A 13,234-nucleotide genomic window follows, 5' to 3' on the forward strand; every position below is an offset into this window, starting at 1 on the left:
GACTGCGCGACAGAGTGAGACTCCATCTCAAAAAAAAAAAAAAAAAGGAAAAAGCCTTGTATGTCTGGCTCCTTATCCAGGAAATAAGAATATAAATGGAATCACCCCAAAATCAAGGAGTCACAGTTTGCACAAATAAGCATTTCTTGGTTCCAATTAAGTCTAGATGTTCATTTAGCTGGCCCCGCTGTTCACATGGCCACTGTACACGGCCTTTACTCCCAACTCACCAAATAGCTTCTATGAGGCCATAAAGCAGTGTGCTGTCATATCACAAGTTAAATTCATTTACCACCTTTCATCCCAGAGACATCCTCAGAGCTTCATGCACAGGCACTTTAGCTTCACAACATTCTTGTGCCTGATGGAGAAAATGTGGTTCTCATTTTTCAGAATTGAGGTAATTGAAGATTGGGTTAAGTTATCTGGCCTAGATGGTAAATATTTTGTAAGGAAATATTCAACTAACAGTTGGCTCATCCTAGCTCAGGGTCTAGGTCTGCCTTAACTAAGTTGGATTCACTTGGGTTCAACTTCTCTGAACTATAAAGTATTTATAAAATTTGAGTATTAGTCCCTGTTCCTCTTACTTCACCTAACTTTTGTGAAGATCAAACAATATCATATCCCTGAAAAGTTTTTGGAAAGCATAAAGCAACTATTAAATGTTAAGTCCTACAACTAACTACAGGCATACCTCAGAGATATTGCAGGTTCAGTTCCAGACTCCAGTAAAGCAAATTATCATGATAAAGCAAGTCACACAACTTTTTTGCTTTTCCAGTGCATATAAAAATTACATTTACACTCTGCTGTAGCCTATTAAGTGTGCAATTACATTATGTCTAAAAAACAACATACATGCCTTAATTTAAAAATACTTCATTGGTAAACAATGCTAACAGTCATCTGAGCCTTCAGCAAGTTGTAATCGCTTTGTTAGTGGAGGATCTTGCCTTGATGTTGGTGGCTGCTGACTTATCAAGGGTAGTGGTTGCAGGAGGTTAGGGTGGCTCCGGTAATTTCATAAAATAAGACTACAATGAAGTTTGCCACACCGATTGACTTTTCCTTTCATGGAAGATTTCTCTGTAGCATGCAGTAATATTTGATAGCATTTTACCCACAGTAGAACTTTTTTCAAAATTGGTCAGTACCTCTCAAACCCTGTCACTGCTTTATCAACTACGTTTATGGAATATTCTAAGTCCTTTGTTGTCATCTCAACAATATTCACGTTTCTATCAAGAGTAGTCTCCATCATGGCCGGGCGCAGTGGCTCACGCCTGTAATCCCAGCACTTTGGGAGGCCAAGGTGGGTGGATCATGAGGTCAGGAGTTCAAGACCAGCCTGGCCAAGATGGTGAAACCCTGTCTCTACTAAAAATACAAAAATTAGCTGGGTGCGGTGGCAGGTGCCTGTAATCCCAGCTACTCGGGAGGCTGAGGAAGGAGAATTGCTTGAACCCGGGCGACAGAGGTTGCAGTGAGCTGAGATCATGGCACTGCACTCCAGCATGGGCAACAGACTGAGACTCTGTCTCAAAAAACAAACAAACAAACAAAAGGAGTAGTCTCCATCTTAAACCACCTTCTTTGTTCATCCTTTAAAAGTAACTCCATATAGGTTGGGCGCGGTGGCTCATGCCTGTAATCCCAGCACTTTGGGAGGCCGAGGCAGGTAAATCACGAGGGCAAGAGATCGAGACCATCCTGGCCAACGTGGTGAAACCCCGTCTCTACTAAAATAGAAAAAATTAGCTGGGTGTGGTGGCAGGTGCCTATAGTCCCAGCTACTCGGGAGGCTGAGGCAGGGGAATCATTTGAACCCAGGAGATGGAGGTTGCAGTGAGCTGAGATGGCACCACTGCACTCCAGTCTGGCGACAGAGCAAGACTCCATCTAAAAAAAAAAAAAACAGCAACTCCATACGCATTCAAGTTTGATCATGAGATTGCAGCAGTTTAGTCAGATCTTTAGGCTCCACTTCTAATTCTAGTTCTTTTGTCATTTTCACCACATCTGCAATTTCTTTCTTGGCTAAAGTCTTGAACCTCTCAAAGTCATTCATGAAGGTTGGAATCAACTTATTCTAAACTCCTGTTAATATTAATATTTGACCTCCTTCCATGAATCACAAATGTTCTAATGTCATCTAGACTAGTGAATCCTTTCCAGTTTTTCAATTTACTTTGCCCAGATCCACAAGAGGAATCGCTATCTATTACAGCTATAGCCTTATGAAATTTGTTTCTTAAATAAGACTTGTAAATTGAAATTACTTCTTGATCCATGGATTGCAGAATGGATGTTATATTAGCTGGCATAAAACAACATTAATCTCCTCATACATCTCCATCAGTGTTCCTGGGTGAATATGTTCTTGGGTGAGCAGTGAACGGGAATCTTTTTTTTCTGAGCATTAGGTCTCAACAGTGGGCTTAAAATATTCAGTTAACCGTTCTGTAAACAGATGTGCTGTCATCCAGGATTTCTTATTCCATTTATAGAACACAAGCAGAGTAGATTTATCATAATTCTCAAAGGCCCTAGGATTTGCAGAATGATCAATGAGCATGGCTTCAACTTAAAGTCCGTAACTGCAATAGCCCCTAACAAGAGAGTGGGCCTGTCGTTTGAAGCTTTGAAACTAGGCATTGACTTCTCTCTAGCTATGAAAGTACTAGATGGCATCTTCTCCCAGCAGAAAACTGTTTCATCTACATTAAAAATCTCTTGTTAATGTAGCTACAACTTTTATTTAAGTTCAGGCGTACAAGTACAGGTTTGTTACATAAGTAAACTTGTGTCAAGGAGATTTGTTTTACAGATTATTTCATCAGCCAGATATAAAGCTATTACCCATTAGTTATTTTTCCTGATTCTCTTCCTCCTCCCACCCTCCACCCTCTGATAGGCCCCAGTGTGTTTTGTTCCGCTCTATTTGTCCATGTGTTCTCATAATTCAGCTCCCATTTATAAGTGAGATGAGGTATTTGCTTTTCTGTCCCTGTGTTAGTTTGCTAAGGATAACGGCCTCCCAGCTCCATCTGTGTCCCTGTAAAGGACATGGTCTCGTTCTTTTTGTGGCTTCATTGTATTCCGTAGTGCATATGTAATGTAGCCACTTTCATCAATAATCTAAGCTAGATCTTCTGGATAACTTGCTGCAGCTTCTACATCAGCATTTGATGCTTCACTTTGCATTGTATGTTACGGAAATGGCTTCATTTCTTTAACCTTATGAACCAACTTCTGCTAGCTATAAAATTTTCTTCTGTAGATTCTTCACTTCTCTCAGACTTTATAGAATTGAAGAGAGTTAATGCCTTGCTTTGGATTAGGCTTTTGTGTAAAGGAATGTTGTGATTGGTTTGATCTTCCACCTAGACCATTGAAACTTTCTCCATAGCAACAATAAGGCTGTTTTTTCTTTCTTATCATTTGTGTGTACACTAGAATAGCATTTTAAATTTTCTTCAAGAACTTTTCCTTTGCATTCACAACTTGGCTATTTGGCACAAGAGGCCTAGTTTTGGCCGGGCGCGGTGGCTCAAACCTGTAATCCCAGCACTTTGGGAGGCCGAAGCGGGCGGATCACGAGGTCAGGAGATCGAGACCATCCTGGCTAACAAGATGAAACCCTGTCTCTACTAAAAATACAAAAAATTAGCCGGGCATGGTGGCGGGCGCCTGTAGTCCCAGCTACTCGGGAGGCTGAGGCAGGAGAATGGCGTGAACCTGGGAGGCGGAGCTTGCAGTGAGCTGAGATCGCACCACTGCACTCCAGCCTGGGCGACGGAGTGAGACTCAGTCTCAAAAAAAAAAAAAAGAGGCCTAGCTTTCAGTCAGCCTTGGCTTTTGACATATCTTTCTCACTAAGTTTAATAATTTCTAGTTTTTGACTTAAAGTGAGAGACGTGCAACTCTTCCTTTCAGTTGAACATTTGGAGGCCATTGTAAGGTTGTTAACTGGCCTAACTTCAATATTGTTGTCTCAGGGAATAGGGAGGCCCATGGAGAGAGAGAGCTGGAGGAATGACCAGTTGGTGTAACAGTCAGAACACACATAATATTTATCAATTAAGTTCATTGTCTAATATGGTTGCAGTTCACCATGCCCTAATACAATTATAATAGTAACATCGAAGATTGCTGATCACAGATCACCATAACAATAATAAAAAAAAAGTTTGAAATATTATGAAGATTAACAAAATGTGACACAGAGATGTGAAGTGAGTACACGCTATTAGAAAAATGCTGCCAATAGGCCAGGCACAGTGGCTCACACCTGTAATCCCAACACTTTGGGAGGCCAAGACGGGCGAATCACTTGAGGCCAGGAGTTCGACGCCAGCCTGACCAACATGGCAAAACCCTTTCTCTACTAAAAATACAAAAATTAGCCAGGCATGGTGGCATGCACCTGTAATCCCAGCTACTCAGCAGGTTAAGGCACGAGAATCACTTGAACCTAAGATCATACCACCCACCGCACTCTAGCCTGGGTGACAGAGTGAGACTCTGTCTCAAAAAAAAGAGAGAGAGAAATGGTGCCAATAGGCTTGCTCTATCCAGGGTTGCCACAACCTTCAGTTTATAAAATACATAGTATCTGCAAAGCACAATAAAGTGAATAAAACAGGGGCTGGATGCAGTGGCTCACACCTGTAATCCAAACACTTTGGGAGGCCAAGGCAGGAGGATCGCTTGGGCCCAGGAGTTTGAGACCAGCCTGGGCAACATAGTGACACTCTGTTTCTACAAAATAGACAAAAAAGAAAAGAAAAGAAAGTGAATAAAACAATAAATAAAACAAAGTATGCTGTATTTCACATTTGCTTTTCTCTTTAAAAGGGCCTCTTTTTAAAAACATTGCCAGGATATTAACAAATGTTGCCACAGTTTGCTTTGGAGGGATCCTTTCTCAATTGGATCAAAGACCAATCAGTTCTCTAAGTAATCTAGCATAATTAGGCCCAACAAATAAGTAAACTGAAATGCACAAGTGCTATAACTTGCTCTAATTTCATGTGGCTGGCTAGTGTGGTAGCTTCCACATCAAGAAACTGAGCCTTCTATTCACTGCAGCAATCACAAGAGTCAGGAGCCCTTTGTATTTTATATGTAGAGAAATAAAGCTAGAAGTAATGGGTTGACACAAATAGGCCACTTGTTTTCTCAGAATTAAGTGTCTTGATTATTCAAATTAAATATACATAATTTAACAAAGGGAAAAATATAGAGAATTTATATTTATTAGGGGTAGCATCAAGGACTTGGAGCTTTTCTAGCTGTTTCTTTGAAGGAAGGATCTCTGTAGAGCACTTGTATTGAAATGCATACCGATCTTATGGAAGCTTGTGGTCACATTGTCTTTTCTTACTGCAGATGACATCTGAGCCATAATTGGGGCCGTGGCTGCAGTAGATCCTGGAAGGTTCTTTATTGTCTGTCACAGCTGAATAAAAGCAGCAGCAGCTGAGAGAACATTGGAGAAAATGCCAGCAGCTACCCTCTGGCAGTGGTCATTAAACCATGTCTCACAGCCTAGACACAGTATTTTGGTATGCTACTGGCCGACAGGCCCATAAGCATTTCTAGCTTATGTAGAGATCCGATGCATCTCTTTGAATACCAGTGGGGACAAGCAATTAATTTATTGACTCATTTATAGCCTAAGTTCAATTCTGTTATCAAAGATAATCATTTAGTCATGTTTAATGAGATGTTCTGCCTTCATTAAATAGAATCACTAATAAACAAAATGTAATAGGATTTCACACAATTTACATCTCACAATATAGACCTAAGCTAAGTCAACATTTCCCTGAAACAAATACTTGAAAAGAAATTGAAAAAAATAAAGTCAATTCAGTAAATTATAATTTTCCTCTGAAGTCAAAAATCACCAGTTTTCAAGAAGGATACACAGTACGAGATGATCCATTGGGATATAGGAAGAAAGTATTAAAATTTCCATTTACATTTTCTTTTAATCTAAAAAAATAAGAAATTATCCCCAACACATTAATGTAGTGACTGACACTGGGATTCTCACTCTGACCACATGTCCTATGATCATTTGTCACGAGATATGCTGAGGTTCCCCACGATGCCACAAGTAGATGGTACCCTCCTGCATGTTATTAAACTTTACAGTCAACAAATACTCACTGAGCATCTCCTATGTGCCAGACCTCATTCTGGGTCACTGGGACACCTCCTCATTCCTGCCAACATGGAAAATAATGTTCTATCAAGGGCAGTGGGCTTGTAGAATTGTTGTGCAATAATTAAGTGGATGTAGAAATTATATTTGTAATTTTAACCAATTTAACTAATTCCCACAAACTAGGCAAGTGAATTAAAAACATTCCTGTAAAGTACATTTTAAAGATAATGCTAACAAAAAAATAGCAAGTTTTTCCTTGGACAACAACAACAAAAAGACTTTTATGTAGAGTTTCTCCTCTTAGTGCAAAATCTTTATCAACCTGAGATGAATTATGATAAGCTGATGTTATAAGAAAACAGACCACCAACATTCAAAATGAGCAAGAAGACAATGTATGGATTTTTATCTATTTTCATTGACAATGAACATAACATACAATGAAGTTCATTTTGTAGGGTGTAGTGGTTAGTGGAAGCTGTGGCAACCTAAACTTTCACTGATGGTTGGATGAAAAAATGTGGTATGAACATGGAATAAAATATTCAATTTCAAAAATGAATAAAATTCTGATACATGCTATAACATGGATGAACTTTGAAAACATTACACTAAGTGAAATAAGCCAGACAGAGAAGGACAAATACTGTGTACTTCCACTTAGATACCTAGAATAGTCAAATTCATATAGAAAGAATAGAATAATGGTTACCAGGGGCTGGAGGGAGAGCGAAATGAAGAGCTATTGTTTAATAGGTACAGAGCTTCTGTTTGACTGATGGAACATTTCTGGAGATGGATAGTGGTGATGGTTGTGTTCCCGAAACAACAAGGGTTCAGTCTAGTGCCTGCTGCTCACTGCACAGAAGGCCAATGACTGAGATGATGAGTATTGCAAAGGAAGAGGGATTTAATCGGGTGATGCAGCCAAGGAAATGGGAGCTCAGTCTCAAATCCTTCTCCCTGACTGATTAAAATTAGGGGTTTATATAGCAGGCAAGAAATGTAACAATGTGTGAGGGAACCGGAACTAGGGAAAAGTAGGGAAACAATATGAGAGGCCTGGCTCTGGATGCAGTAATCTGGTGAGTTTCAGTTCTTTGATACTTTTTGAGAGGCCTGGGGGTTATTTCCTGAGGAAAGAATTCGGATAAAACAATTGTGAGTTGGCCGGGCGCAGTGGCTCACGCCTATAATCCCAGCACTTTGGGAGGCTGAGGCAGGCGGATCACAAGGTCAGGAGATCGAGACCATCGTGGCTAACACGGTGAAACCCCGTCTCTACTAAAAATACAAAAAAGAAAATTAGCCACGCGTTGTGGCGGGCGCCTGTAGTCCCAGCTACTTGGGAGGCTGAGGCAGGAGAATGGCGTGAACCCAGGAGGCAGAGTCTGCAGTGAGCCGAGATTGCACCACTGCACTCCAGCCTGGGTGATACAGCGACACTCTGTCTCAAAAACAAAACAAAACAAAACAAACAAACAAACAAAAACAATTGCGAGTTTCAAGCTGTAAGACCAGAGGGGTCAATTTCTACGTTTATCCAAAAGAACCCTCTGTGGGACTATTGGGTCGGTTTCAGTTGCACAAGTGTGAATGTACTGAATTATACACTCAAAAAAGTTTAAAATAGTAAATTCAATGTTACGCCTATTTTACTACAATAAAAAATGTTGAATCTATTATCTTTATTTCCACACGTCCTCTTGCCCATTCTCCACAGACAGTTTTAAAATGTAAAGTAGGTTTTGTCTCTTTCCTGATGAAAGCTCGCCAGGGATTTTCAATTATATTTAAAATGAATCTCCATTCCTTTTCAGGCCCCATAGGTCTTGATTCTCTGACCCTACCCCTTCTCTGTCACTCCCCCTAGCTGGCCTTGCTGCCCCCTAAATGTGCAAAGCTCAGTCGTGCTCAAGGTCTTTACATTTCCTTTTCTCTGCCTGAAACACTCTTAGCCCCAGAGTTTCACAGGACTTGCCTTACCTTTCAATCAAGTCTCTACTCAAATGTCACCTTCCCTGACCACTAACCTAAGCTAGCACCTCCTTCACCCCTACCCAGTCATTTTTTATTTCTCACCCTGCTTTAATTTCTTCAAGGCACTTGTCATTATCTGAAATTATGTTATTTATTGCCTTATCTTTTTATTTTCTAAGTCCTCCACTAGACTGAGGGTAGAGTCTTTTTAGCACCATATCATTATCACCTAAAACAGTAACTGGCACATCATAGGCATTTTATGAATATTATTTGAATGAATTAGTTCTGATAGTAGAAATCCTGCTTTTCTGAAACAGACTCCATTTAAAACCAACCAAACTTGTATGAATTGAAGCTTACTTGAAGTGGATCAGCTTGTGTGATGGACATGGAGACGCACCCTTCAAAAAGGGATTGTGGCCCCGCTGCTGGAAGAATGATGTCAGCACATGGTCTTTTGCTGTAGATTGCTTCAGGGATTGCTGCAGCTGCAGGGGGCCACCTGGTCAAAAGTCAAGTATTTCCTGGGAAGCCAACACCCAGTGATTGATGGAGATAGGAAGTATAGGGACACAGCCAATTCCTCCCAATGCAGGCCAACTCGGAAGGCCCATCTTAGCTCTACTGCAAGCTGAAGGACTGGCAGAGTCTGTCCTCAGGCCTGCCTCACAGCTTAACGTCTCCCTGTGCCCACACTTGTTCTACGCCTTGTTTCCACAGGTGTTAATTTCCAAAGAGTGACTCCCTAATAAACAGCCTGCACACTAACTTCCATCTCAGCGTCTGTTTTCCTGGGAACCCAACCTGGAACCACTGTATGCATAGGATGAATATGAAACGACCACATCCCAAACTTGTCCCCTTGAGTTACAGGTAAAAAAAATAGAGTGTGTATCAACTTTGGTGAAAGCCTGAAACCAATCAGACACTTCATAGTAATGCTGGTAGGGCTGGAGAAAGTTTTAGTGGTGTCAGATTTTTTCCCCACTCAGTAAGGTTTGTTCATAATCTTTTTGGGGGGTAGGGTTGTGTTCATTTCATTATTTTATTTATGTTAGCTCTATATTGTCCACCATCTGATTTGTGAGAAGGAACTAAATAAATCAAGTGATTTACTCTTAGAGGTGCCAAGTGCCTCATGACGCCATAAGGCGGAGAGGTGCCCAAGGAAAGGCACCTGATTGTTGTGGTGCAGAGTGCAGGGGACATGATGTGGACAGTTTGCTAAGAGGGCGGGTCCAAGGCTTTAACCAGCTCACAGATGAGTTCAGGGATCCCCTGGATACAACAAAAATGTGGTGCATATACACACTTTTCCAGGGATCCAGATTACCAAGAAAGCTGATTCTCTGAAAAAGGTTAAGAGGACTGGGATGGTAACCGTGTCCACTGGACTGCTCCATGGGGTTTCCAAATTAAAGGGCATTTCCAAGTGTGTCTGTGAGGTTGTTCCAGATGAAATTAGCATTTGAAACAGTGGACTCACTAAAGTAGATTGCCCTTCTCAATGAAAGTAGGCAACATTCAATGTCTTGAGGCCCTCAATAGGAAAAAAAAAAAAAAAGGTGGAGGAAGGAGGAATTTACCCCTTTTTATTCCTACCTACTTGCTTGAGCTGGGTCATCAGTGTTCTCATTGGACTGAGATTTACACCTTTGGCCCCCTGGTTCTGAGGCCTTTGTTTTAAAAATTATTATTAATTAATAAGTATAATTATTATTAACTAATAATTAATTAATAATAATAATAGGCCAGGCGCAGTGACTCATGCCTGTAATCCCACCACTTTGGGAGGCCGAAGTGGGCAGATCATGAGGTCAGAAGATTGAGACCACCCTGGCTAATACAGTGAAACCCTGTCTCTACTAAGAGTACAAAAAATCAGCTGGGTGTGGTGGCATGCACCTGTAGTCCCACCTACTTGGGAGGCTGAGGCAGGAGAATTGCCTGAGAACCTGGGAGGCGGAAGTTGCAGTGAGCTGAGATCGAGCCACCGTACTCCAGCCTGGGTGACAGGGCAAGGCTCTGTCTCAAAAATATAAAAATAAATAATAATAATAATACATAGTATTTCTACACATTTGTGAGGTACGTGTGATATTTTGTTACATATGTAGAATGTGTAATGATAAAGGTAGAGTATTTAGGATATCCATCACCTCAAATATTTATGACTATGTGTTGGGAACATTTCCAGTCCTCTCTTCTAGCTATTTTGAAATATACATTTTTGTTAACTATCGTCACCTTATTCTGCCATCGAACATTAAAACTTATTTCTATAGGTCGTAACCAACCCCTGCCCATCCACATATACTTCCTTTCCACCCTCTGACATCTGTCATTCTACTCTCTACCTTTAGTTCCCACATACAAGGAATAGCATATGGTATTTGTATGTCTGTGCCTGGCTTATTTTACTTAACATGATGACCTCCAGTCCTATCCATGTTGTTGCAAATTACAGGATTTTACTTTTTTTAATGGCTAAATGGTATTCCATTGTGTATATATACCACATTTTCTTCATCTATTTGTTCATTAATAGACAGATTGATTCTATATCTTGGCTATTGTGAATAATGCTGCAATAAACATGGGGTGCAGGTATCCCTTTGATATAATGACTTTCTTTCCTTTGGATAGATACCAAGTAGTGAGCTTGCTGAATTGTATGGTAGTTCTATTTTTAGTTTTTTTAAGAAATCTCTGTACTGTTTTCCATAGTAGCTGTACTAATTTACATTCACACCAACAGTGTTTAAGAGTTCACTTTTCTCTGCATTCTCATCCGCATCTGTTTTGTTTTTTTTGTTTGTTTTTTGGGTTTTTTTTAAATTATACTTTAAGTTCTGGGATACATGTGCAGAACGTGCAGGTTTGTTACATAGGTACACACGTGCCGTGGTGGTTTGCTGCACCCATTAACCCATCATCTCCATTAGGTATTTCTCCTGATGCTATCTCTCCCCTAGCCCCCCAGCCCCCGACAGGCCCTGGTGTGTGATGTTCTACTCCCTGTGTCCATGTGTTCTCACTGTTCAGCTCCCACTTACGAGTGAGAACATGCAGTGTTTGGCTTTCTGTTCTTGTGTTAGTTTGCTATGAATGATGGTTTCCAGCTTCATCTATGTCCCTGCAAAGGACATGAACTCATCCTTTTTTATGGCTGCATAGTATTCCATGGAATATATGTGCCACATTTTCTTTATCGAGTCTATCATTGATGGCCATTTGGGTTGGTTCCAAGTCTTTGCTATTGTGAACAGTGCCGCAATAACATATGTGTGCATGTGTCTTTTATAGTAGAATGATTTATAATCCTTTGGGTATAAACCCAGTAATGGGATTGCTGGGTCAAATGGTATTTCTGGTTCTAGATCCTTGAGGAATCACCACACTGTCTTTCACAATGGTTGAACTAACTTACACTCCCACCAACAGTATAAAAGCATTCCTATTTCTCCACATCCTCTCCAGCATCTGTTGTTTCCTGACTTTTTAATGATCACCATTGTAATTGATGTGAGATGGTATCTCACTGTGGTTTGGATTTGCATTTCTCTAATGACTAGTGATGATGAGCTTTCTTTCACATGTTGGCCACATAAATGTCTTCTTTTGAGAAGTGTGTGTTCATATCCTTCACCTACTTTTTGATCAGGTTGTTTTTTTCTTGTAAATTTGTTTAAGTTCCTTGTAGATTCTGGATATTAGCCTTTTGTCAGATGCATAGATTGCAAAAATGTTCTCCCATTCTGTAGGTTGCCTGTTCACTCTAATGATAGTTTCTTTTGCTGTGCAGAAGCTCTTTAGTTTAACTAGATCCCATTTGTCAATTTTGGCTTTTGTTGCCATTGCTTTTTGTGTTTTAGTCATGAAGTCTTTGCTCATGCCTATGTCCTAAATGGCATTGCCTAGGTTTTCTTCTAGGTTTTTATGGTTTTAGGTCTTACGTTTAAGTCTTTCATATATCTTGAGTTAACTTTTGTATAAGGTGTAAGGAAGGGTTCCAGTTTCAGTTTTCTACATATGGCTAGCCAGTTTTCCCAACCGCATTTATTAAATAGGGCATCCTTTCCCCATTGCTTTTGTCAGGTTTGTCAGAGATCAGATGGTTGTGGATGTGTGGTGTTATTTCTGAGGCCTGTGCTCTGTTCCATTGGTCTATAAATCTGTTTTGGTACCAGTGCCATGCTGTTTTGGTTGCTGTAGCCAAACTATATTGTAGTATAGTTCGAACTCAGGTTTTTTAGTAATAGCCATTCTAACTGGAGTAAGATGATATCTCGTTATTATTTTAGTTTGCATTTCCCTGATGATTAGTGATCTTTAGAATTTTTTTTATATACCTGTTTGTCATTTGTAGGTCTTCTTTAGAGAAATGTTTATTCATGGCCTTTGCCCACTTTTTAGTAGTTTTTTTAATGTGTTTTTATTGTTGAGTTTCTTGTATATTTTGGATATTAGTCCCTTATTAGATGAATGGTTTGCAAATATTTCTTCCATTCAACAGGCTGTCTCTTACTCTGTTTGTTGTTTCCTTTACCGTGCAGAAGCTTTTGCAGAGAGGGGTCATTTGACTTTCTCTTTTTCAGTTGGATTCCTTGTATTTCTTTCTTTTGCCTAATTTCTCTAGCTAGGACTTCCAGTACTGTGTTGAATGGAAATAATGAAACTTGGCGTCCTTGTCTTGTTCCAGTTCTTTGAGGAAAGGCTTTCAGCTTTTTCCCATTCAGTAGGATGTTAGTTGTGAGTTAATCATATATGACCCTTATTATGTTGAGGTATGTTCCCTCTATGCCCAGTTTGTTGAGAGTTTTTGTCATGAAAGGATGCTGAATTTATCAAATGTTTTTTCTGAATTTATTGAGATGATTGTTTGGTTTTTGCCCATCATTCTGTTGATGTGATGTATTATGTTTATTGATTGGCTTGTGTTGAACCATCCTTGCATCCCTAGGATAAATCCCATTTGATCATGACGTATTATCTTTTTGATGTGTTGCTGGATTGTGTTTGCTGGTATTTGCTGAGGATTTTTCTTCTACGTTCATCAGGGATATTGGTCTG

General features: G+C 40.0%; 1 long non-coding RNA gene across 1 annotated transcript; it reads left to right on the plus strand.

Moving 5' to 3' along the window:
• The first annotated feature begins 306 nt into the window (after nucleotides 1-306).
• On the plus strand, nucleotides 307-8,927 carry LOC129060396 (uncharacterized). Its single transcript, XR_008527081.1, has 3 exons — nucleotides 307-400; nucleotides 5,395-5,570; nucleotides 8,479-8,927. It is a non-coding gene; the product is annotated as an uncharacterized LOC129060396 (long non-coding RNA).
• The last annotated feature ends 4,307 nt before the right edge of the window (nucleotides 8,928-13,234 follow it).

This window comes from Pongo abelii, chromosome 6 (genome assembly GCF_028885655.2).
Source record: "Pongo abelii isolate AG06213 chromosome 6, NHGRI_mPonAbe1-v2.0_pri, whole genome shotgun sequence".
In the NCBI taxonomy this organism is placed as follows: domain Eukaryota; kingdom Metazoa; phylum Chordata; class Mammalia; order Primates; family Hominidae; genus Pongo; species Pongo abelii.